Raw genomic sequence first — 23967 nt, forward strand, 5'->3', positions numbered from 1 at the left:
TGGGGAAAACCAGAGGAAAGTCAGATTAAATAGATCTATAGTGCAACATCCTCATTTGTTAAACAAGCCAGCCTCCTGTAACATAAATACATTAAATATCATTGTCATTAAATTCACATAATGGAACTGTTAAGGGAGATTAAAGAAGACCAATAGTTTCCATCTTACTCTGAATAGCTGCAAATGGTCAAAGTGACCTGGACTCAGATTTTCATTGCACAAGGTAAGTAAAGAGAAAATTCTCCCTTTGTGGGCTCAAGTTGCCTGCCTTAAAGTTAATGACCTCTAAATCAACACTTGGTGGTTTAACACATGAGAAATTCAGGCAGAGGTGGAATGCTTTAAACACCTATCGACATTCTGAAGCAGTTTGCTTTCTGACCTTTCATGACAGAATGAGTTCAGCCAGCAAACAAGAGAATGTCGGAATCTGCTGCAGAAAGTGACTGCAATTATGAGACTAGAAAAGGAAAAAAAAAAAGCCTTAGACAATATTTTTAGCTTGCAGAATGGTGGGCAGACTATGGGTACTGTACTTAGTAGGGAAGTGACATGCAGGTACTCTTTTAAAAGGTCATGCCTGCCTGAGTTGGGAGTGGTTCAGTTTGTAACGATGGCAGAGTCCTTTACATGAAGTGGTTTCCATGCATGATTGGAGGCACTGCCTGTGTAATATTCCTGGAATGCAGAGATCCAAAATATAGTATTTCTGGAAATTGGCTTGCTGTTCGGCATACTTGAAAAGCTGTTGAATACAGTTAATAAAATAATGGTAATTTCTATTTTGATTTCTTAATTGACTCTAGGTCACGTTTTTTGAACTTATTTCTCAGCTCTCAGTTGTTTGTTAATGTAAACCCATTCACTCTGAATAATCTTGTTTATACCTTGCAATGTGTCATTTTAAATAGATATTGCCATATTTTTCTGATGTACTTGTGCTCCTGGTAATTGAAAGAGTTTCATTAAAAAAAAATGCAATGAGATGAGGATTTGCTGAAAAGAATTGCACAAATATCCAGAATCTTCATTTGCTTTCTCCTCTCCATGCCCTTTGGGTCTTCTCTAAGACCTGGATCAAGCCTTTCATTGTCCTGTTTCAAAAAAGGTATGTAGCCAGTTTTCTTGTCAATTGCTTTCTTAGAAAATCAGAAAACCAAGCAAATATTCTTTTCTAACTTAGTCTCTCTTTGATTTGTGTTCTGAAAGAAAAAAAAACCAACCTTTTAAGAACGGTAAGAAATTTATCGCATGAGTGTTGCATCCTTTACAATTTTTCAAGTGCTTTTTGTCTTGGTGGTGGTTTAGCAATGTAACAGAAAATTATAGGGCTATGGCAGCAATTCTGTAGGAATTTTTGTATCAAACGATGGGAAATGTGTCCTCTTGGATTTAACTGACTTTGCACAGTACATTTGGGTCCATCTACCACGTGATTAGAAGGGAAATTGTTTCTCTGACAAGTCTTGGCATTGTAGGACAACTGCAGTTACTCCTGACTGGGAGCTGCCCTGAAGGACAGTTCCATCATGTGTGCAGCTGCAGTGCCACAGAAGTTCAGTTAAGCAGAATTTGTCACTAAAATAACTTGGACACACAGAAGGGATCTTGCCAGAATAAGAATCACATATCTCATTTCCCTAACTTGCATCAAGTATGCTTTGCACAGTATTCCTCGAGGATGTGGAAGGCAAACCATGGCACAGTATCTTCAGTTTCCAGACATAACTGTCAACTTCAGCAGTCACTCCACTGTAGCAACCTCAAAATTATTCACAAAAGCAGCAGACACATGCAGGCTTCTACAGTATTTTGAATTTTTTAAACAATATTGGTTTAATGTAATCAGCTAAAATAAATCCACAGCGCTAGGCTGGTGACATGAATAATATCTGAAATCCATAAATAGAATGTTAAAAATAGCTAATATTTTACTTTTCTGATCAGCTTTGAATGATGTTATGTTTATAGAATTATTTTCTGAAAAACTTAGGGCTCTGGATTTCTTTTCCTTATTCTTTTTTTTTTTTTCCTTAATTTATGTTTCAGAATAATAAGGAGTCTCTGCAGGCAAGATACTTCTGGAGGATTATTTCACTGATCAGGTGGTTGTATGTACTTGACCTTCAGTCCCATGTGACAGCATACCTGAATAACAGACTTAATCCTCTAAAAATGCACTATTTGTTGTGCCTAATGCTTTGAATATCACCTGCCTCCCTGCTTTTCACACCATAAGAAATTCATATGCTTGCTAGGATTAATACATTTAACTCTTATTTTGCAGAATGACAATACAGTCACTATACCTACTGCAGTTATTTTTTGATTTAGCACAACAGTGAGGATAGTCATTTTATGGCAAACGGTATGAAGGTAGGATAAGGGGAGCAACAAAGTTCTTGAGGTCATAGGAAGGATCTCCTTGTCTGCTGCTTTATGGTGCCAGAGGAACCACCAGCACCTGCAGACACTTCTCTTCCTGCTCCACATAGATACATCCCACTAACTTTGTGCAGATCAGTCTGCCTCCTGGGCATGAGCTTTGAGTGCAGGTTCAGCCACAATGGGAAATCATGGAGTAATGTTTGGGTTGGAAGGCAAATAGCAGTGAAGTTTTTCTAACCGGAAAGTTTGCATAGTAGATTCTTATTCACAAGGTCATTTTGTCTGCCTCTGTGTGACTCAAGCGCTGTATCAAGCCAGCTCAGGGGAGAGTGGATGTCAGAGTTAAAGCTGAATTTCAGAGCCTGGAACACTAAGGCACTGTATAATATTTGCTGAGGGACACTGGTGCTTTGATTATATGTCACAGGAGGGTTATGCATACTGGCAGCCTTGAGGGTTGTGCCACACATCTTCCCCAAATGGGATCTGTGTGCTAAGATTCTGTAAAGGGAAGGATGGCTCCCCGGCTGCCTATGGACATTAGTTGATAGTTTTAAAGCATTCCTTCCCATCCAGAGTGCAGCAGTGCAGAACAACGTATCAAATCCTTTAGCACAGAAGAATCCCTCTTTGGAGGGAAATGAGGACAGAAATGTGAAACCAAGTGAGCAGTATGAACAACTGAACATTGCCTGCTACTTCTTAATATCAAAGTGTGCAAGTCTTTTTCCCCTGTGTGTTTGTGCTAAGAGAAGAGCGTCTGATGCAGAACAAGAATATTTAAAAAAAAAATAAAAAAATGCCAAAATGCTGCACTGAACAGCTAACTCGCACAGCTTGCTAACATCTAGAACAAGCACCAAAAAACTTTACAGGATATTCATGCTTGTATTGCTGTCATTAATATGTCGGTATTGCAATCAACAGGCTCACCATGTCCTGTTGCGACTGTGATCTGTTAAGACTAAACAGATTTCACTGAAATATGACTTATGCCAAATTACAATAGGCCAACAAAAGGTAGTGTGCTTTTAAGTTTGAAAAGATACAAGGTTTTCTCATGTACTGATTGTGTGCAATACACAGCTTAGAAGCAAAATGGAAACAGGTTTTTCTGTCAGTTTGTCTTTGGGATAAGGCAGGAAGAAGAACAGAAGGTTGTGTTTTACAGGTTGGTTCACCTGCTGCTGACTGATCTGGTGGATTTACACCTGATCCTTCTGTTGCTGACCAGCAAAGGGATCTTGGTGGAGGCAATTGCAGCCCTCAGTGAAAGGCCCAGGTTCACAAAGGTGTTGAGAAACAAAACCCCCCTTTGAAGCCAATTTAGCTAAAAGGAGCAAAAAGTCAAAATGCTGCTGAAGATGTTGGCTTGTACATCTTTCCACTGAAATTACTGAACCACACTTATCTCACTATGGTCCAGGGTTCTTTTGTTGGTGGCAGTCTGTTCTCACCTTAGCCCATTAGTTAAACATCCTTGCTCACATGTCGAACAGCAGCATGATAATTAAGAGCAGAAAGAAAAGTCTGTGGAGGGTTGGAAAGGGAACTTTAAACTAGGATTCCAACTTTATAAAAGATTGTCTGCACATATAGAACTTCACAGATCATTAAGATTCCTGCCCTCTGGTGTAGGAGAATCCTACAAAACGATGAGTTTGCTGCTAGTTGCTCTAAATTTTCTCAGATTTTATCTAGCATTATTTGCTTTCTTTACATGTACTAAAATATTTTATGCAATACATGATTTTACAAAAAAAAACAAATCTAAAATAATAATGGCAGAGAGGTGGAGTATTGCAGCATTCTTACACCTATTACTGCTACTTTATTAATGCATTTATAAGGACAAAGATTAAATATTTACAAGGTTTACTCTGCCTTGGTGTGCTGATATTAATCACGTTGTCATGTGATAAAACTGGAGCAGAAAACGCATATCTCTATACACATCACTCTCTAAAATTCTAATTTACTCTACTCAATTACTTAGTAAATATAATGTGTTACATATGAAAAGCTGAAGTTTAAAAATATGGTGACTGGAAAATTAAAAAGCAGCATTTTGGCTGCCAGTCATGCCAGAACCTTCCGCAGATAAGCAGCAGCATTGATCAGTCGTGGTGTTGTTAACCCTGGGGGACAACGCTGGAATGCCTCACTTCTGTTTTTATGAAAGCTGTGACTCACTTTTATATTTTCTTATTATCACCTTTGTGTTTTTACCATATGAGTCATTTTACATATGCTGGATACTGCTTCTTTTGTCTCTCTGTTATGCACTAAAACCAGTTCTAGATAACTTTCAAGGTTACATTCCTTTAGTAATTGGCCATTTGTATTAAGATGCTGGAGGCCTTTGGCTTCATTCTGTGCTTTGTATTTTCAAGGTCTCTACTATCATCTTGTGCGTATACTCTCGGGATCCCTGCTTTGAGCTGTCGAAAACACATCATCAGTCTTATTGAAATGCTGGTGGCTCTCTGCAAAGACTCAGTGTGCTATTTTAGATGATATGCTAGACTGACGCTCAGCTGGTATAAACCAGTGCAGCTGCACTGACTCTGTCAGGGCTTCACTAACTTGAACCCACCGAATATGTGGTCCTCTTTTTAGATATTACTCTCTCCCATCAGATGTGCAGTTTGGTTAAGTTTTTCTCTAAGAAGTGGTATAATTTTGTGTATTTATGCTCACAGAATTTAACACACTTGTTAAAATTAACAACCACAATTCATTCATAATCCAATCTCATTATAGAATTGTTACTGATTGTCTCTGATTTCTTCTGGGTTCCTTACGCTACCACAAGGGTGATATTCACAGTGTTGTATCTCGCCAGTGCCTTTGTCCTACTTTAATAGCAATTTTTCATTTTCTAGTAATTATTTCATATTCTGTTTTGATGGGTGTACATAGTGAGAAAAGTGATTTGTATCATCTGTGAAGACATGGTTTGAAGAGCACTTCCTTGTTTGGATAACCAATTCACATCAGATTGTTTTATGTGAGAAGCTACAGAATACCTAGACAAAACTGCTGTTCTCATCCAAACTGGAAAGGTATGGTGAACATTACTGATAACCTCTTATCACTTTGACTTTAAAGATGGTATTTTGTGTATTCCTTTGATGGGGGATATTTAATTATACTAGAGATCCAGTTCTGCTATGGTTAGTTGAAAAACTCATGTCAAAATATTGACTTTTCTAAACACTCTGAAATCTGCACATTAATTCTCAGATTGCCCTGTAAATTACTGTGCTTCATGGAGAAAGAGAGTTAAGGTTCGAATTTATTGGAACAAGAGGCTCCTAAACACATCCCCTTCAAATCAGAGAACTTTAACATTCTTTCAAATTTATTTGTACGTCTCTAGGGATCAAACCACCTTTTCAACCTATCTTCCACTCAGTTTATTCAGTTTATTTCCCTTTCTTGATTTTAGTGCTGATTTTCCTAAGATACTGGGCAGTTACTGGAGTAGCTGTTTTCATGGTATTCCCTGACTGAAGCCAGGTGAGATGAAGCTTTTTGCATATCGAGTTAGAAGAAGTTAACCTCTATTAGCTTAATTGTCACAAATGTTTGTGCTTAAGAATCAGCTCTGGTGCAATTGTCCCTTTTGTCAGCTGGTGACTGCTAAATCAGAACTGTCCCCAACTCTGAACAGTGCCTAAGGACTCCTATAAGTGAAATGTGTACAGTGGCAGGCCCCTGTAGCCAATAAAGTGATCCCTTCCCATATGCATTTGAACAGTAAATTATACCCATCTTTCATTTGGAAAGCAAGGCAAGTTTTAAAGTGCACTTTTCATCTCAGTTGCTATGTGGTTTTAAAACTAATCTGCCTCAAACTAATGCTGTTCTGTAAGTAAAGCCTTTTGAGATTTTCTCCTCAATTTATAACTTTTCCCCTTTAGTAAGCCTGTCAGAGGTTCAGTCCAGTTTATTGCAGTCTTACACAGGCCCTGCTCCAGGCTTTGCCTCCAGTCTGCTGGGTGTACATCAGCAGGTGTACTCCAGCAAGTGTCTCTTCCTTCTCTTAGTGGGAATACCAAAGCTGACACTGGAGAAAACTGAAGTTTTATTTAACAATTGAATGTTCCCTAATTTGGTGTGCTACACGTCTCTGCAAATCAGTCTGTATTATATCTTTCCTTCTACACTTTGATTTTGTTCTGCCGTATGCACGACGCTGGATCTGAGAGGACTGCAAGAAGCTACAAGTAGCTCCTGACAGGCAGCTTATCTGGAGTCTTGGCATGACACAAAGCTCTGGTTCTTGTATTACCTAGAAGTCAATGGACTTAAGTAGCCTCCTCCAAAAGAGAGGATCAGATACTAAAAGGTGTTATTGCCCTGGAAGCTTCTTAAATTAATGGCTTATCAAACTGACACCTTGATATTGTTTATTTCCAAAGGAAAATCTACAGCTTGTATGGTGCCTGGCTCTGCCAAATCTCTTAGGTAGGATGATACGGAGACAACTTGTAACCTCAGGGCTAAGGATGTGATCAAGTGTTGTGTTGACTCACTTCCTGAGTCCTCTTGCTAGTCTTGGAATCAATTAAAGGTCACTACAGAGGGTTAGCATTTGTCCCCCAATCTTTTGTTTCTTTGTATGTTCTTGTATTTCATTACAGTACATATTCCTAGTAACTCTGCCTTCTGATGGAGTAATATTTGCTTTATGATTGTCTGAGAATACACAAATGAGTTATGTATAATCATATTTGGGAGAATATAATTTGAGTTTAAGGGAGTTATTTTTTCCCACAGCAGATGTATAATTCAATTAACATTAATGTTAAATCTAGGTATCATTTTACCTCTGCTGCACCACACAAGTAATTACTTTCTGGTTAACTTAAATTCCTTTGTAGTTGCAATGATGAAGTTATTCTTAATATGCCTGGAGTACTAAGTCTTGTTTGTAGGACTAGTGAAACATGTGTCTGATTCAGTACATCCTAGCACTGGGCTGATTATGAAAATGATGTTATTATCTCTACTGCAAGTATTCTGTTTTAAAATACTGTTAAAATGACACAAGGAATCTCACAGCAGTTTTGGGGAGTTATCACACTGGAGTTAAGAACAGGTGACAGTGTCTCCATAACCAGGTTGGTATGCATGGTAATCCTTAGACATCAATTAAAATCACACATTGGATCTTTATAGTGTGAGAGACTTTTAACCAGCATGCGGCTTTATACGTCTTTGTGTTATAGTACTGCGTGTTGGAGAAGAGGAAAGAAGAGGTTTCCATACATCAGTGAGCTTGACAGGATACTGGGAAGTGCTTTCCACCTGCTCTGACAGAGGGCAAAGAGGGTTCATACCTTTGTTCTCAAAGTCCAAACTTTATGTGAACTGTCATCTCCTCGTGCACTGATTTAAACAAGATCTTCTTGGACCCCTTCTTTGCCAAGACGACTTGTTAGTTGTATCTAATTCTGCGTGTTAGTTGAATCTACTTTTTCTCAAAAGTGAATCTCTGAACTGACAAGCTTTGCTGGAATGATATATGGACAAAAAGCCAGGGACTCTTCCCCAAGGTCTGTTTTTTGTGGTTTTGGTTGTTGTTGGTTGTGGTTTTTGTTTCTTGTCTTTTTGTTTGGTTGGTTTGTTTCTGTTATTGTTTTTTCTTCCTGGTATTCTCAGAAGTCCTTTTGGAATGGTCCTTTTTTCTTTTAAAATACTAATTGATATGTGAAAGCCACAAAATATATACTTCAAAGTCCAAACCCAGTTTATTCTCTGATAAATCATCCTTTGGGAAGAATTAAATACAATGCCAGGATATAGAGTTTAATCATGTCTTTTGAAAGGTCAAATGAAAATGAAAGGTCAAACTCAAATTTATCCCTTCTCAGACAATAAATGTTTTGTGTCTAGAACTATCTTGTCCCCAAACTTCTCTCTACCTCTATATACATGCATACAAACACACACACATAGCAAAAAAATGCTTTGCTCATTATCAGCTACTCAGATTTATGATTAGTGACGTATTGAAGGACATATAGATGTGTTCCCATGAGGGCATAATAGAATGGCAGATCTGGTGGGAGCTCCTATTTTTATCTTAAAAACACCTAAAATTCTCTTTGAGGAAGAAAAACAAGAACAAGGAGTTAAAGCAACCTTGGGGCAGCTTTTTCACAGCAATTACAAATGTTGCAAAATAATTTCTTATTGTGTACATTCACAATAATTTCTTATTGTGTACATTCATCTGCACTGATTGTTAGGCAGGAACGCAGAGTGATTTAGATCCTGTTTTCTAGTGTTTTTCTTCCCCTCATATATCAATGTGCACTGAAATGGACTGGGCTAGGAAAGACCTCATAGAGGTGCCTGTCAAATTGGATCATCCTGAGAAGAAGGTATGATGCTTTGATACATTCAAGGAGGTGAAAGATATTTTCTTCAGTGAAACCTCAACAGAATAAAGAATCACAGTTTGAATGTTTAAAAACTGTTTTGTTTTGTAATAGCTTCAGTAGCAACTTCACAAATCCTCTTCTCAGACTTTGGAACAGGAAAGCTCTTGGGTTTTTAGAAGACTCAGCAGACCTTTTCTTCCCAGACTCTGAAGATGAGCAGAGCTTCACAGGAGCAAAACTGGCGTGGTAGAAAGTAGAGAATCTGAAGGGAATGGAAAGCTGATTTCTTTGATTGGTAGATTTGTTATTTGACATAAATATTCCCTGACTAATCAGGAGATAATTAAGGCATCCCAGATCACTAAGAAGTTCTGTCACCATTATAATTTGTAAAACCTAACTGGACATAATTTTACAGAGAAATCTTTTTCCTTTCACATAAAAAAGAAGCAATAAAGAACTCATAAACTAATCCGGCTAACACTTCATATTTCAATCCTAGACCATTCTAGTAACCAGTTATCATGCCATGCTTCATCCTCATGTAACCTAACCCCTGGACAAAGAGAAATAATGCATATCAATTTTTAAATCTTCCTGAAAATAAGTGAACTTTTGATCCAAAGCCTAGTGAAATAATTAAAAAGGCTTCATTTAACCTTGATGTGGGGTTTGGATTAGACCCTTTTTTGAAAAATAGTGTATTAAATCTGATGAATAAACTATCCCTTTTTTTTACAGCATAGAATGTAAGACAGAACTGAAATAATAGCAATTCCTAAAGACCATCAAAGGTCAAGGTTTTAGAGGTTTTGCTGGGCCAGATTTTCCCAGGGCAATTTTCAAAACTCTGTTATTTTTTAACACCTTTGCAAATATCCATAAGTGAGCTACGTAGTGTTGCAGGTGGAGTTGCTTTCTAGCTGTGCTCTCTTCAAGTAGCAATCAGAAACACTAAGTGAAATGTAAAGGTGGGTATTAAAAAATTGGCCTGTGGCTAAGTTGAAGTAACATAGTACTTTGGGGAAATAGTTCGTGTTGGGCACTTTAGATGAGCATTAACTGCTGAAGAGGAAGCAGCTACAGGTGTTACGAGGTTAATTACTATGAGTTAAACAAAACAGCAAAGATGTTGTCAAATTAGCCTACCTGACCATGTCTCTTGAGCAACTGAAACACTGATACAGACTGTGGAAAATAATTAAGTTTATAATCAGTCATGGTAAATAATATTCTAGTTATTTTAATTATTACATTTAACCCAATGGTATTAATTAGATACTTCTTAAAATTCAGTTTTATCACACACTGTCATATCAAGAGTCACAGTTTTGTGAATAAAAATGTTAGTTAAAATGTAAGTTCCACTCCAATACTCTGGGCAAGCCAGAGACTCTCTTCCTTAGATACAGGATGCCATGTAGGGAAATTTTCTCAAGGACTGAGACTCTCTCCTGACTTATTGGTGACTGATTATATCTTCTAGGTACCTTTGAGAGTTCTTACTTCTTATGGGTGGGTAGATGCGCATTTTGAATCATCATTCCTAAGTTTTGGGGTCCCTTGAGTCTGAATCGGCCATGTAGTAATTGAACTCCTAAGCAGTAATCTGCATCTGTGTTTTACAATGTTGTCAGAGCGCTGAATGATTTTGGATAAATCCCGCTCCTAGTTGGTTCTCCACTAAACAATTTTGGTTAGAATAAAGTCTGTTTTGAGCTTTTCACTTGCCTAAATGGATTTTTGGGGTGATTCTGCAGCACTCCTACAAACTTGTAATTTATGTGCAGTAAAACCAAGGCACTAGGAAATACTTAGTTATGCAGCAGAGCTTCAGGACATGATGATCATGGAAGTATATTTAAATAAGATTCAGGGTGCCTTTGAAGTTTATGAAAAACAAAGCAGATCAGGAAACTCCTTTCAAGACCCAATAACAAAATGGATGTGTAAGTAAAAATCAAATGTTTCTTTGCCTAAATTTTAGTTTCCCTGATAAATGCTTGAACTTCTACTAGCAGGTCCTCAACTTCAAGCCATTCCATTTCTGCTGAGATGCAGCATGTATTATCTCAGTGTTAATGGAACTGTGGGTTTTTTGAAACATGGATAGTTTTTTTTCTGTTATTTGCCTAAAGTATACTATGCAAACAGACTTTCCTTGTGACTCTGCCATTAAATAAAAAGCAGTTGACTCATCTGTATGGTATTTTATAACTGTTTCATTACTTTTTTGGAAATAACTCTGGAACACACTCCCCAAAGTTCTGTTTCCTGTCAGCCAGTGAAATCAACTAATTCTCTGGTAATTTGAGATATTTTACTGCATATATTTCCCCTTCATCAAGGCTTAATTCTGTCAGGCTCCACTTACACATTTCTGACTAATTGGACAGGATGTCCTAATAGTCAAATTTCTGCAGAACTTGAAGTTTAATTTAGGTCTGGAAAAAAGCTATGTTATGTCAATTCGTGATTCATTAAAACACAGGAATTTTGAAATCTTGCTGAAATATCCCCTTTCAAACAGATGCCACAAAATTAAACAAAGAGTATGTTTTTTCACATTGTTAATAAGTGTATATAGAAAGATTCAGAGAGGTACTGGTGCAACTGTATGCTAAGAGAGTATGAGCCATTCTAGACTCCCACACAGAAGAGATGATGAAAGACAATAATTACACTAATTCATGTGAATGTCTCAGTTCTGTGGTGTGAGGCTTTATAGTCACTGGATCTTCAGCAGTAGCTGAGTAAAGGAGATTCTCTGTATTACCTCTTCCATGTTTTCAAGTCTTGCATCTGGTACTTCCATTTGTGCTGCCAAGATTCTAACATAGAGGTACCTTGGGCTTTTTATTATGAAACTGAAAGCAATGGATAACTGCTGGAAATCTGTGAAAGAAAATGCAACACAAATGAAAAACATTGCTAGGTCATGTTGCAAGTGTGACCCCACGTGTGGGGAGGCAAGAGAAAGAAGCTGTTAAACTTACTGTTGCAGTTTTGACTGAACAAATAAAACTAACCTGTCTACTTAAAGCAAGGTAGTCAGCACTGCAAAACTTGATGAAACGTTTGCTTCAAATGAGGCATTCCAGTATGAGATCACCATTTGTTGTGGTGGAACTTCTGAAAATGTTGAAAGTTATTTACCCCAGATTTTCAAAAGTATATAGATAACTATTCTCGCTAACTTCAGTGGAAGTTAAGCTCTGTGGCCTTCGTATTTTGTCAGTCACATATTGCTGAAAGGATGGGGATACCAAGTTCTACAAGCTAGTCTAATAAGCCATATATGTACAAGTTAACTCATATGTTTGTGACAATGTGAAATGGGAGCTGCCAGAATAAGAGGACCAAATAGGAAAAGTATTTCATTTGTGGAGTAGATGAGAATATAGCATTGCTGCATTTCACTGTTCAGCATGAAAAACATCTGTTTAATTCCTTTATGTCTTGGGTATCCTTGTGGCTAAAGACTTGACATTCACAAAATTTTGTTAGCCAAGTTCACAATAGCAAAATGTTCCTTTGTAGTACTGTATATTGTAATTCAGTGTTTCCATTTGTTTAGCAGCTGGCATAATAGAATAATTTCTACTGTGATGTTCTCTGCTGAAATCTAAGCTATCATGCTGAGGGGCGGAATACAAAAGGTAATTTTCAAATAGACTCACCTCAGGAAACCTTAAACAAAACTACTTTGGGTGTAGAATGTATGCTTGCCAGACTTGTAACCTCAAAACTCAGTTGTATTTGACAAGGAATGAATCAGTTATTTCTCTTTGTGATGTACTGCTGCATATAAATATATGAAAAGTAATTTTTAGAATATTGATCTCTTTATAGGTCAAATAGAGACATCACTTCAACCTTCAGAATGCTTTGTATGTGCATCTGCTTTTGTGTGTGTTTGTATATACATACGGACACACACTTTCTCTCTCTTCCCACATACAAACAATATAATTGTTCACCCTGTAAGGGAAGAAGTGCAGATCTGCCATTTTGATGCATGCATTGGTTTAATTTAGTTGTAACGGTCATTTGGTGCTGTGGGGTGATCTTGGAAATTAAAATGAAAAGCTCATAGCATTTTGTAAAAGAATGTGGGATTTTTAAATTTTTGTTTTAGGAACAGGACAACATTGGTGTTGTATTGTTAGAGAATGAAGACCAAGAAATGAAAAGGTGTTGAATAGATAGCTTTGGAGACAGGGAGCCTTTGCTTTTCTAGAGGTGAGATTATACTTCCCACCTAACAGCCATTTCACGTTGCTGAAGTCTGTTCCATCACCACAAATCACATCAAAGTCCTTCCTCACCTTCTTCTGTAAAACCCTGCGTATGGTTCAGAGATCCAAGGAAACACACTGAGATGTTCTTACCTTATTATTCTGGGGAGAACTCCAACACCACGTTGATACACTATTAATATAAGACCTAGAGTAGATCCCACATACAGTATTACTATTGTAACTTGTCCACACAGCGATGACCATTTCTCTTTCAGTTCCATCTCTTCTTAACTTTACTCCTTTTATTTTATTAGTCTTTGGTTTTAATGAGATTTTTGTCAAAGTGTCTTCCCAAAAAGATGGAAGGTGGACATTTGTCATGTCTAAAATATGGTGTGTCCAGGTTCATATTTCCAGATACTGCCTACAAGAGGCAGTCCAGGGAGAAGAGTACCAATGCCTAGAAATTGCTCATAGAACCATTAGAGCAAAAGCATACTCTTCAAGTGATCAGATTAACTCATATATTTGAGAAGTAGCTAACAAGAGTTCCAGTGCAGAGAGAAGATGTTTGTATCGTACTCTGGATGCTGCAGTTAGTGCTGCTGTCAAGTAGCTTTGCTGTGTGCAGATTGCCAGTTTTCTTTTGCCAAACATCTTTTAACACACAATGTGTTTCTTTAGCATGATACAGTCACTCACAAAAAGCATGTTGATTTATTTCCTAGAATATAGTGTTTTTTTCCAATTTCCTTTTAATGAAGATATGCAGGAGGAAAGAACAATACCAACTAAGTAGAAAGTATCAAAGATGGGGCTTGTTTCTGCATATAAATGAAAACTTCATCAATAGAACAAGTCCGTTTAACAGGATTCCTGGAAGCAAGAAAACACAGACTGTTTGGCAAAGCTACATTTCTATTTCCTAATTGATTACATAGAGCATTTGTGTTTGATGTGTTTTTTTCATTTCTTTTTTACTTTATTGAAATATCCATGTTGAAAGAGCCATTGTTTTTTTCGATTAGCAGAATCTGAACATAGTAAATATCTTCATGTCTTTTCTTTCAGAAAATGAAATACCTTGGATACCTCAGAACTTAAATGGCACTGTGACACTGAGAGATCTCATGTAGCTTCTGAATGTACCAAAATAAAACACTCCCTGTGGTGCAACAGAAGGGAACTGCTCCTCTGTCTGACGTGCAGAAGGTACCTCAAGTACCCAACCTCGCATCCTGGTCTCTCTTCACCAAAGTCTCGGGCAAAAGTGTAATTATGCTCTACTTGGAATAGTGTCACAGCTTTCCTGGCTATACAGTGGGTGCAAAAGATGTGAAGAAAAAGTGCAAAAGCTTTATTTATTCCTGGTGTAAGAAATACCTGCTTTGGCTTTTCACTAGGATTAATGCAACTAAACAGGGTCGTTTTACCACCAGGTTCTCCATGTGATTTTGTGTATGAACTGTCAAAGTGCTTTTATTTTTTTTTTAAAAAAAAAAACACTTTTAGAGGTGTGCATATTTTTTTCTTTCCATTTATTCCTTAATGTTGAGCTTTTATGATCAAATAAGAAAAAGATAGGTGCATAGAAGACGTATTACACACAGGATCAGAAGTAGATGAAATTTGGCATAAGTAATAAGCCAGTAATTATTTCAACCAAGTTGTGCATAGCAGGTAGAGCTGAGTAAAATGAGGTTTCTTGTAAAGGGGAATGCACGTGACCCCATTTTGGGTCTAAAACTTGGCGAAGGCATGCTGGAAGAAATGCTGCCAGCCAGCCAAGAAATTGCTACTCAAATATTTTACAGAAGGGCAAATGCCAGATATTTAGAGGGAAAAGATTTCCTAGGCACAAACAGAAGCAGAAAATAGAAACTGCAAAAAGTGTATTGAATGAAGTATTCATTGTGGAGGAATTGTCCAATGCTACTGTCACAACAGGTCTTCTTTGTTACTTCAGGCTATTTATTTCTGCTAAGCCTGCAGATAGATACAGACAGCGTCTATAGGGTTAGCAAGCTTGCTAACATATAAAGTTTTCTATGATGTGTTTTAAATGGCAACAAGATAAGGACATTGAGTTTATTTTCAGTTTTGAAGTTTAATAAAAACAACAAAATCAATAAAGCAACCAACAGAGACTCAGACATGTAGTTTTAGCCCAAAAAAGTATGAAGTGCAAAATTTGAACGAGAGAAAGATTTGTGAACATTTATGAAGTGGTGAGGTCATGCTTATACTTCCTTGTTTTCACAACATGCACTTTGAATGTCTCCATAAATTTGATTCTGCCCTTACAAAACAGATGGCTAAAAGAGATTTGCACCAAAAGCTCTAGATTTATGCTTCCCAATCACTGAACCCAGAATCACTGAATGATTTGCCGTTGTAGTTTGTCTTGAATGGTTATGTCAGTTCACATCAATACAACTAATGTTTGTGCAGTGTGAGCTTTGGCATGAACAAGGATAAAGAACATGGTTTATTGGAGCTATCTGAAAGCTGTTAATATGGAACAAGTGAGAAAGCAAGCTGTTACTTCTCATAGAGAACTTCTGTTACTGTGCATCCATGTAATGGGACAAGGAACTCCTCTGAGTTTGTTTTCTTGAGCATAATTAACAGTACAGAGGCACAGGGGAATAGTGCAACCATTGGGAATGAATGGGCAGAGATCTTGGATCTATCTCTGCCAAACCATTGACAATCACAGTGAAATTACTACTTTCTGGGTTGCTTTTCCTTTTCCATATGGGGCACTTGGATTTGCATGAAGACAGCAAAAGGCAGAAGCATTCATCAGGGTGTATGTCAGCTCCATGCTACGGAAAGAGACACCTAGAAGTGTTAGATGCTTATGGTATCTGCTGATGTGTACATCTGGATGTGATCCTTGTTTCTGTTCCATTGTACAAAAATCTGATTAAAGTTGAAATGTAACCAGTGTGAAATAAGTACTAAATAGCAGAGTTTTCACTCTGTTAATCCAAGCTTAGTCAACTGGTCTGTTGTGTTCACCCAGCCTCTGGTAATTAAGATGGTTTATTTTAGCTTTCGGATATTCAGCATCCTTGAAAACCAGCTGTCATTTTCTCTAGTTATCTGTTATGAACCATACACCAGTGATGACAACAGTAACTTCTAGCAAGGTGCCTTCAGACAGCAGCTGAAATGAGGCTGGTGTACCTTTGTACTTGAGACCATCAGGGCCCAGACCCTGTAAAAGGCTCTGCAATTGCAGTGGGTACTGAGAGTGTTTCAGAGGATGAAGTCCTCTGTGAATATGAATTAAGATTTTTAAGTATTTACCACGCTACTGTTCACTACTGAGGAAAAGGAAAAGTCTAGTGGCAAATTTAACTGATTTTAAAATGGTAGTTTTCATCTGAATTACTTTTGCTGATTTACTAGAGTAGACTTACTGATTCTTTACTGGCATTGACTCAATTAGTATGCAGAAACTGTCAGTAATTAGATACAAGAGACTGACCTTGCTGCTGTTCACAGAGCAATCTCTACTCCATTTAAGCACCAAGTTACAAGAGGCGCATGTGGAGCTTAACTAGCGTATCCTGGTTGCAGTAATGTAGAAGTCAAAGGTAGTTCCCCTGAGCTGTGTACAATACCTAGCCTTTGTGAAACGTGCTTTTTAGTGGACAATCATGTTGATGAATTTCCAGGAACTGATGCAATATTTTCTGTTAAAAATGTAATAGACAGTGCAAAATGTAATTTTCTGTAAAGAGTACTGAATTGGATGAGTTGGCAAACTTAGATTGAGTTCAAAGATCTGTCTCCAATATACCTGGTGAACTTAGGTAAGGGTTGTCTGACATGTCTTAGTTTGCACATGCCAACTTTTCCTTTGAAGAGCTTAGAAAAGCACTTAACCACATAAGAGGTAGATATGTTGTATTTGGAATATGGCAAACACATGATGGTTTATACAGTGTGAGCTACAGGCTGATTTTCTTCATTTCCAGGATTTGGGGGTTTTTATTCTTATGACTAATGAATAAAAATGAATCAAGTTAACTTTCTTTCATTATGTACAAGTCACAGCTTAATGACTTTTTTATTTTTCTGTCTATAAGGTGGAATGATTTAGTTTAATTAGAGATGAAACTTAGAGAGAGAGCCTTTCTCAGAGCTGAGTGATTAAATGCTTTGAATTTCTCAGACACGTGGTGCCCTTTAGAAAAAGTGCATGCTGTCTTAATGAAGACCAGGATGCCAGAACATACTATAAAGGCTTTTTCCTCCCCACAGTCTTATATGCAAAAGTCTGAAGCCAATATACAGCCAGGAAGTAAATTTTAGGTGTAATTATTTCAAGCTTCATCTATTTGCCAGAAAAAAATATGGCATTTGCCTTTAGTACATTTAATACCTTAATGCATTTACAACTGCTTAAGAACATTCAGTTTTCCACAGTGACACCAGTTTACATCTACTGCTGCATCCCACCTGAGCAATAATAAATCAGTCCTGTGAAATGTCACTAGTGGGTGGATTAGTAGATGTTAAAGGAGAGTTCGTGTCCTTGCAGCTGTGAGGGTTTATGAAGGAAATATTATATATGCTTGCCCTGTTCTCAGCCTCTTTCCTTGGAATCTCAGCTGCTGTTGGAGGTCAGGTGCTGAGCTAAATTACACTGTGCTGTGACCTCATGCTGCTTCTCTCAGTTGCTTTGTTATGTTCCAGGTGTCACTTCAGAGATGGTTATAGCCAGATATGTATTTGTGCTGCTTATTAACGCTGATCTGGGAGGCCACCGATCGCTGTCCATAGCACAATACAGTGCTGTGCCTGAATTAATAAGCTGTACTAAATTCAGTGGGCAGAGAGCTGCACTGGTCTGGCTGCACAGTTTCCAGACTGAAGCTGGGTCATGATCCACAAGACTGAGCTCTGGCAGAGCTGCTGTGTGATTGTCTGTACCCACTCCTCTGCACTGTTTGTCTCTTGGCAAACTCAGGAAGACAGTGCTGGATCAGCAATGCTGGGTTTACGTTTGGATGATTCTTTTTCTCAACATGATGCATTGGAAACACTTATTTTCTCAGTCTCCCCTCTTCAAAATTAAAATAAAAAAAATGAATGAGGTTCTGCATTATCCTGAAAACCCATGTAAATACATCAAGCCGTCTGCTGTTTATCTATAAGATGTCTGAGATGCCAGGTCTATATGAAGAAGAATTATTGTAACAGGCGAGTTCTTTTTGGTGATCTAAGGGTATAAATGGGGTGTAAACAAAGGTACAAATTAGCATGTAATATGATTGAAAAAGGGTGGCCATCTTTTGGCACATAAACTCATCATCAGTTTGGATAGCTATTTCTATTTCAGACCCAGCAATAATTCATGTGCCCAAAAGTGTGTCTCTGTAAAAATATCAGCAGGTCCAAGATGAAGCTATAATATCTTTTATTATTTTCTAAGTGTACCTGGGTCAGAGATGACTTAAAGAATAACCTCTGTCTTCTGTCTCACTATCCATATACCAACATGCAACCCCTTTAAATGTGCTTCTTTTAGTATTCTAGCTCCTATTGAAATAATCCATTAGGAATACAAGATGAATTTTACACTTCTGCTATTTTTCCTGTAACGTACAAATTACAAAATTTGTAATTAAAAGCTACAGCAGAGATTAATAGAACTTGCACTGTTTCATAAAACTTCTCATAGCCACTCTATTTAATTCTCAAGGGTAATGCAATGCCTATATTTTAAGAATATCCAATACATGTTGTACAGAATAAGACTGTCTTCACATAACATAATATCAGCTGTTTTCATGTAAAAATACAGCTGTCTAGGGTAGTAGCCTTCTAGGGCAATTTGTGTAAACCAAACAAATATATTTTGAATATTGGGAATAGAATTTGCTTGTTCGTGCTGCAGAATGAATTGAGCATAACCCACAGATATTTTCACAGAATCATCTCGGTTGGAAAAGACCCTCAGGATCATCAAACTAAACGTGCTATCAAAAAGCGATGCCCCATAGACTTAGATGATCTGGGAGACATTACTGGGGTAAGTTCAACTCTGTTTAGTTCCACTGATTCCTATTATATTTTCAACAAGTGTGACCATTGGAAGGTCTCAACCACACTGCTTGGTTCTGGGATTTGGATCACTGAATGCTCTAGCCATAGTAATTTTTTTTTCTTACGTAATTTCTGTTAGAAAAGGTGCATGCTTTTCTCAAGTTATCCTTATTAAACAGAGAACATGTGGATCAAATAGTGTATTAACACAAATCACCATTATATGAAAGGATAGAAAGAGAGACTGCTTGTTTATCTGAAGAAATTGCTGTGAGATTTTTTTCTCAAGGAAAATTCCCTTTTTCACAGGAGTCTGACTGCTATGGAGTTGTCATGTGGAACATGATAGTGTCAAATACAGGATACCTATAATTCCAGTCTTACATAGAATAACTGGTGGTTCTGTGGTAAGGCAGAGTGATTGGCTTTGTAGTATGGCTATAATATAGAGAGACCTCTACTGTATCAAGCACACAGCAACATTCACAAACCTACCAGTAAGGGCTACCACATGGCTCATGGAATAAACACACTGAAAAAATATTCATAAACTGTCTCTCAGAAAAGAGCACGTGGCCAAATTACCCCAAGGGACCTGAGTATAGTGTTCTACTAGATGGACTGCAGGAGAAACACATCTGATTAGAACAACGTAGGCTTTTCTATACAATTGTTGTTGTGCATTAACCTGTCTATGCTGGATTGGTTTTGCATATTTCCCATTACTTTGTTTAGGAAAATCCTTCCTTATGCATTGCTGTTTCCGCTCTTTGTTTCTGCAAAGCTCACTGCTTTCAAAAGCTTAGGGAGAACTTCATTACATTTCATAGAGCAGTTGCAACAGAGAGGGAAAGAAAAATTAGCCACTGAAGTATGCTGTCTTGTTTTGTTGTGTTTCGCTCTTTCTTTGTGATTAGTGACACTGTCAAATAAAATTGAATTTCACAGACATAAATATTTGCATCCTTCAGGCTTTACTCTCTTCCAAAGCCCACTGAACAAACAGCAGAGATTGATTATAGTCTTCTTCAAGGCAGTCTGAGAGTTTTCTTCATAAGAGTTCAAATCTGTGTCCAGAATCACACTGTTTAGACTATTGACAGTTATAATTGTGATGGCATTATAGCATATATGTTTTAATTGAAATGTTTCAATTTGCTGCTTGCTCGTCTTTAAATGTATTCAACACTACACAGATCAATTGCAGAAAACTGCATACCTATTCTTATAATTGAATTTTACTCTGCCTAAGTTATTAGACTAAATGAGCTAATCTTTTCAATTTCCCAGAATTTCTGCTTAAAACATGAGAGCATTTATCACGTATAATTGTTTCTCCTTTGTAGTGCTCTTCATTACCTCTGTTTACATTCTGCTTTTTCACATGGTCTACATTCTCTTTTAAGTACCAAGGCAGGAAAGCAGCAGTAAGAAATATGTGTTTGTTTTGCTTATGCAAGTCTTAATTCTTTATAAGAATCTATCAGTGAAATCAATAGAAGCCTTTGGTGTGGGGAAAATCAGACACCCTTTTGCCTTCGAAGGGCTAAAATTTTGTTGCCTTCTCTTTAAAGTTCATGGACATCAAGAGCTCTCCTGTATTGTCTGGTCCAGCAATCACCCACCTCTGAACCTCCAGGTAACTGCATTGGGCTTCAGCCAGAGCAGTGCTGCCCATGCAGCATGAGATTGCTGGTACTTGCACTGGGACAGTCCAGTCGGGTTGTGGCCACTGCAAAGCTCCCATGGCTGCTGCTGGCACCATGTTCATAGCCGCTGCCACCCTGCTAGTGGTGATTATTGCTCTGGTTTAGTTTGGTTTCTTTTAATTGAAACACTTGCACAGTGAGGAAAATTCACCCTTTGGCACTAGATTACTCTCAGAGATACCATAAAAGTAAATACGCAGTTATCTTCTCCAATGAGTTGACTTGTACAATCAACATCCTGAGAAACAGGGCTGCAGACCAGGAGACAATGGCAAGGAGTTCTACACTGGTGAAGTTCAATATATATAAATGTTTTGCAGAAAACTTTTCTTTAATTGTGAGAACTGGAGAGGATTTTGCTCAGCAGCAAGTTGTGGTGTTGGAGTGTGAGTCTTGGGGAACAGAGGGCACTGCTAACACACTTTGTTGCAGAGGAAAATGAAACCAGTCCTAAGCCCACATATCTGCCTCAAGGTTTGTGGCTAGGCCACTTGCTCTGGTTGTCATTGCCAAACTGCAGTGCTTTTTGCTTTTGGAAGAAAACATTTTTGAGTTTGATTTGGACTTTCATTTAACTATAGAACATAGACATGTGTAACCTGGATTCTTACAAAGTTATAATACACAGTTTGTAATTAATTCTTCTTGAGTAGACAGGAAGCTGCAGAATGAATCCTACTAATGCACATTGTTTTCTGATCTAGAGACATTAACAGACTAATAGAAAGACTAAAAGGAAATTTATAACTGTGTGGGCTTACATGCGAGAAGTAACTTTCTTGACATTAGAAGATGAAATATAAAATCTATCCTAGAAATGCAGCTAGAGAATTTTAAAATTAGTTTTAAGATAATGAAGCACACTTGTATCTCTTTTATAGAATCAAGTATTCTTAAAATTAATTTCACATTGAAACTATGATTATTTTCCCCACATTGGTATATGTGGTATGACTCAAGAAACTTCTACATGCATCTGTTCTTGGATTTGTGGCCATCTATGGTGCAGTATTGAAACAAGACTGTTTATGAGAATGCTCTAGGAGCTTCTCTAATTTTTGTGTGTGGTTTGGTTTGGTGTGTTTTTTTGGTGGATTTTTTTGTTTTTTTTTTTTTTTTTAATAAGTGACTTCTGTGAACTTGGATTCTTAGAAAAACTCCGTTCTAGTGCTTAGCTAAAGTAGTCTATGCTTGATAGAGATCCTATAGAAAGGCATCTGCTGTCAATTAGCATTTATGAAGTGAGAATCAATTTGGGGATCATTCTACTTATATTTCCCATTTGTTATGTTGCTTCACAAAAACTATAAATGCTTTTTAAAAAATTCCCTGGAGAAAATATTACTTGAATTTTGGCTAAAATTTTGCTTAGAAATATCCTCACAAGCTATGTGTATACCACATGTCTGGAAGAAGAGGAGGCCTGGACTTCATTTAACCAGGCACTGTTCAGCTATTCAACAGTTATCTACTTCTAGCTTATGACATTATTGATACAAATTAGGAATGTTTATGTTGATCTTCAGTTTCTTTTGACCTAAGTAAAACCCCAATCAGTCACCTGGAGGTAAAAGGTTCCTTACCTCGTTAGAATCGCACGTTGACATCAATTAATCAGTATGAGGACCTTTAACCAGGTCACTATGAGGGTTAATATAATGAATATTCATCAGTACCAATGTAAATTTAACCTTGCAAAGCATGAGTGGGGAGACCCTTAACAAAGTTGCAATCAGCTGTATAATTTTTTAGATCAACACTACATGGATCACGATTAAATTCATTGCTGTCCTCTGTCCTGTCACACAAAGCCTCCAGCTACAGATATCTACATATAGATTAGACACCTCCTGCAACAATTAATTTTTCTTTTAAGGACCATGTATTACCCTTGAGGTTTAAATTTTTCAAGGAGAACTGCAATCCCTTTAATGATTTATATCAAACTCATCACAGTTGCAGTGGCTTAATAAAGAGTAACAGAAGCAAATATAAACCATGGTCATAACCAGTGAGTGTATTACAAGCTCACCTTCAAGCAATCAACAGGACACTAAGGAAAATGCATTTATTAGGCTATGCCCTAAGCTCATCTAGGTAGTCTTCCCTTAATTTTTCAGTTGTAACTTATTCTGCAGATTATGTCCTTTAACTCAGAAAAAGCAAGATGAGGGAGGAGAGGACGTGTCTGCCACAATTCTCTTGTGAATTTCTGGGATCTGTTTGTTGGAATGACAAAGCTTAGACAAAGAATAGACCCTTCTGCAAATGGGGAGATAAAGTATCTGTAGGATTTCCCCTGAAATAGATGTCACAAGTTGCCTTATGGAATTTAATCTGCCTGATAATTGATAATTCTGACTGTGAGGCAATTTATAAGCTCCTGTGGTCGCAGATAAGAAAGAGTTAATGGAATGACCACTTTTTCCCTCCACCTTCATTGCTTTCATCACTGTGATTGCAAAGGTAATTAGTGGCAGCTCTCCCCAAAGACAGTAGTCCAGCCACAAAGGGACAGCCTGGCACTTGGCTAGAGGAATATCTCAGGCAGAATATTATAGCTACGTATTGTTGTATTTTTCTGTAAGAATGGGAGACAGAGAAATTAAAAAGCAGCATTTGGCTGCCTGTCACAGACCCCTTACACTTGCCCCTGCAGAACAGCCCCAGTTTGGATTCTCTCTCTCCCCCAGGTGTAGAGGTAACAATCTCAACACAAGCGAAATGACCATCACATGGGGAAAAACCTGAAAACTGTGAAAAAAAAACCAAAACAACAAGAACCCAGAAGCAGGGAGATCAAACAAAGCTGCAGAGATGACCAATTTTTTTAGATGCTGCTATGGGAGATGTGGACACCAGGGGGTGCAATGACCACTGCCTGAAGCCCTGATGCAATTGCATCCTCTCTTTATGTAGGTTAAACAGAGGAGAGATCATTCTGTGAGATGTGTTGTAATGAAACATCCTCTGTAATAATTGTGTTGCCAACAATACACTTAGAAAACTTAATTTTTTATTACACAACTTTAAGCATACTCTTCTGAGTATCTGGCAACATGAGTGGGAGTGAAAAGCCAGGAAAGCAGAGAGATGTTCTGAAACATCATAGTGGATTCCCACACTTAAATTGTTTGCAGCATCACCTCTGTAATTGTTCACAGCAGAGCT

General features: G+C 37.6%; 1 long non-coding RNA gene across 3 annotated transcripts in view; it reads left to right on the plus strand.

Annotated features, from left to right (window-relative positions):
- Positions 1–23967, plus strand: part of LOC135580691 (uncharacterized) — a 306238-nt gene that overhangs the window by 236742 nt on the left and 45529 nt on the right. For all 3 annotated transcript variants that reach the window (XR_010475614.1, XR_010475613.1, XR_010475615.1), the window contains exons 3-4: positions 14096–14236; positions 18974–19073. This is a non-coding gene — a long non-coding RNA (uncharacterized LOC135580691). The remainder of the gene's footprint in view (positions 1–14095; positions 14237–18973; positions 19074–23967) is intronic.

Source organism: Columba livia, chromosome 12 (genome assembly GCF_036013475.1).
Source record: "Columba livia isolate bColLiv1 breed racing homer chromosome 12, bColLiv1.pat.W.v2, whole genome shotgun sequence".
In the NCBI taxonomy this organism is placed as follows: domain Eukaryota; kingdom Metazoa; phylum Chordata; class Aves; order Columbiformes; family Columbidae; genus Columba; species Columba livia.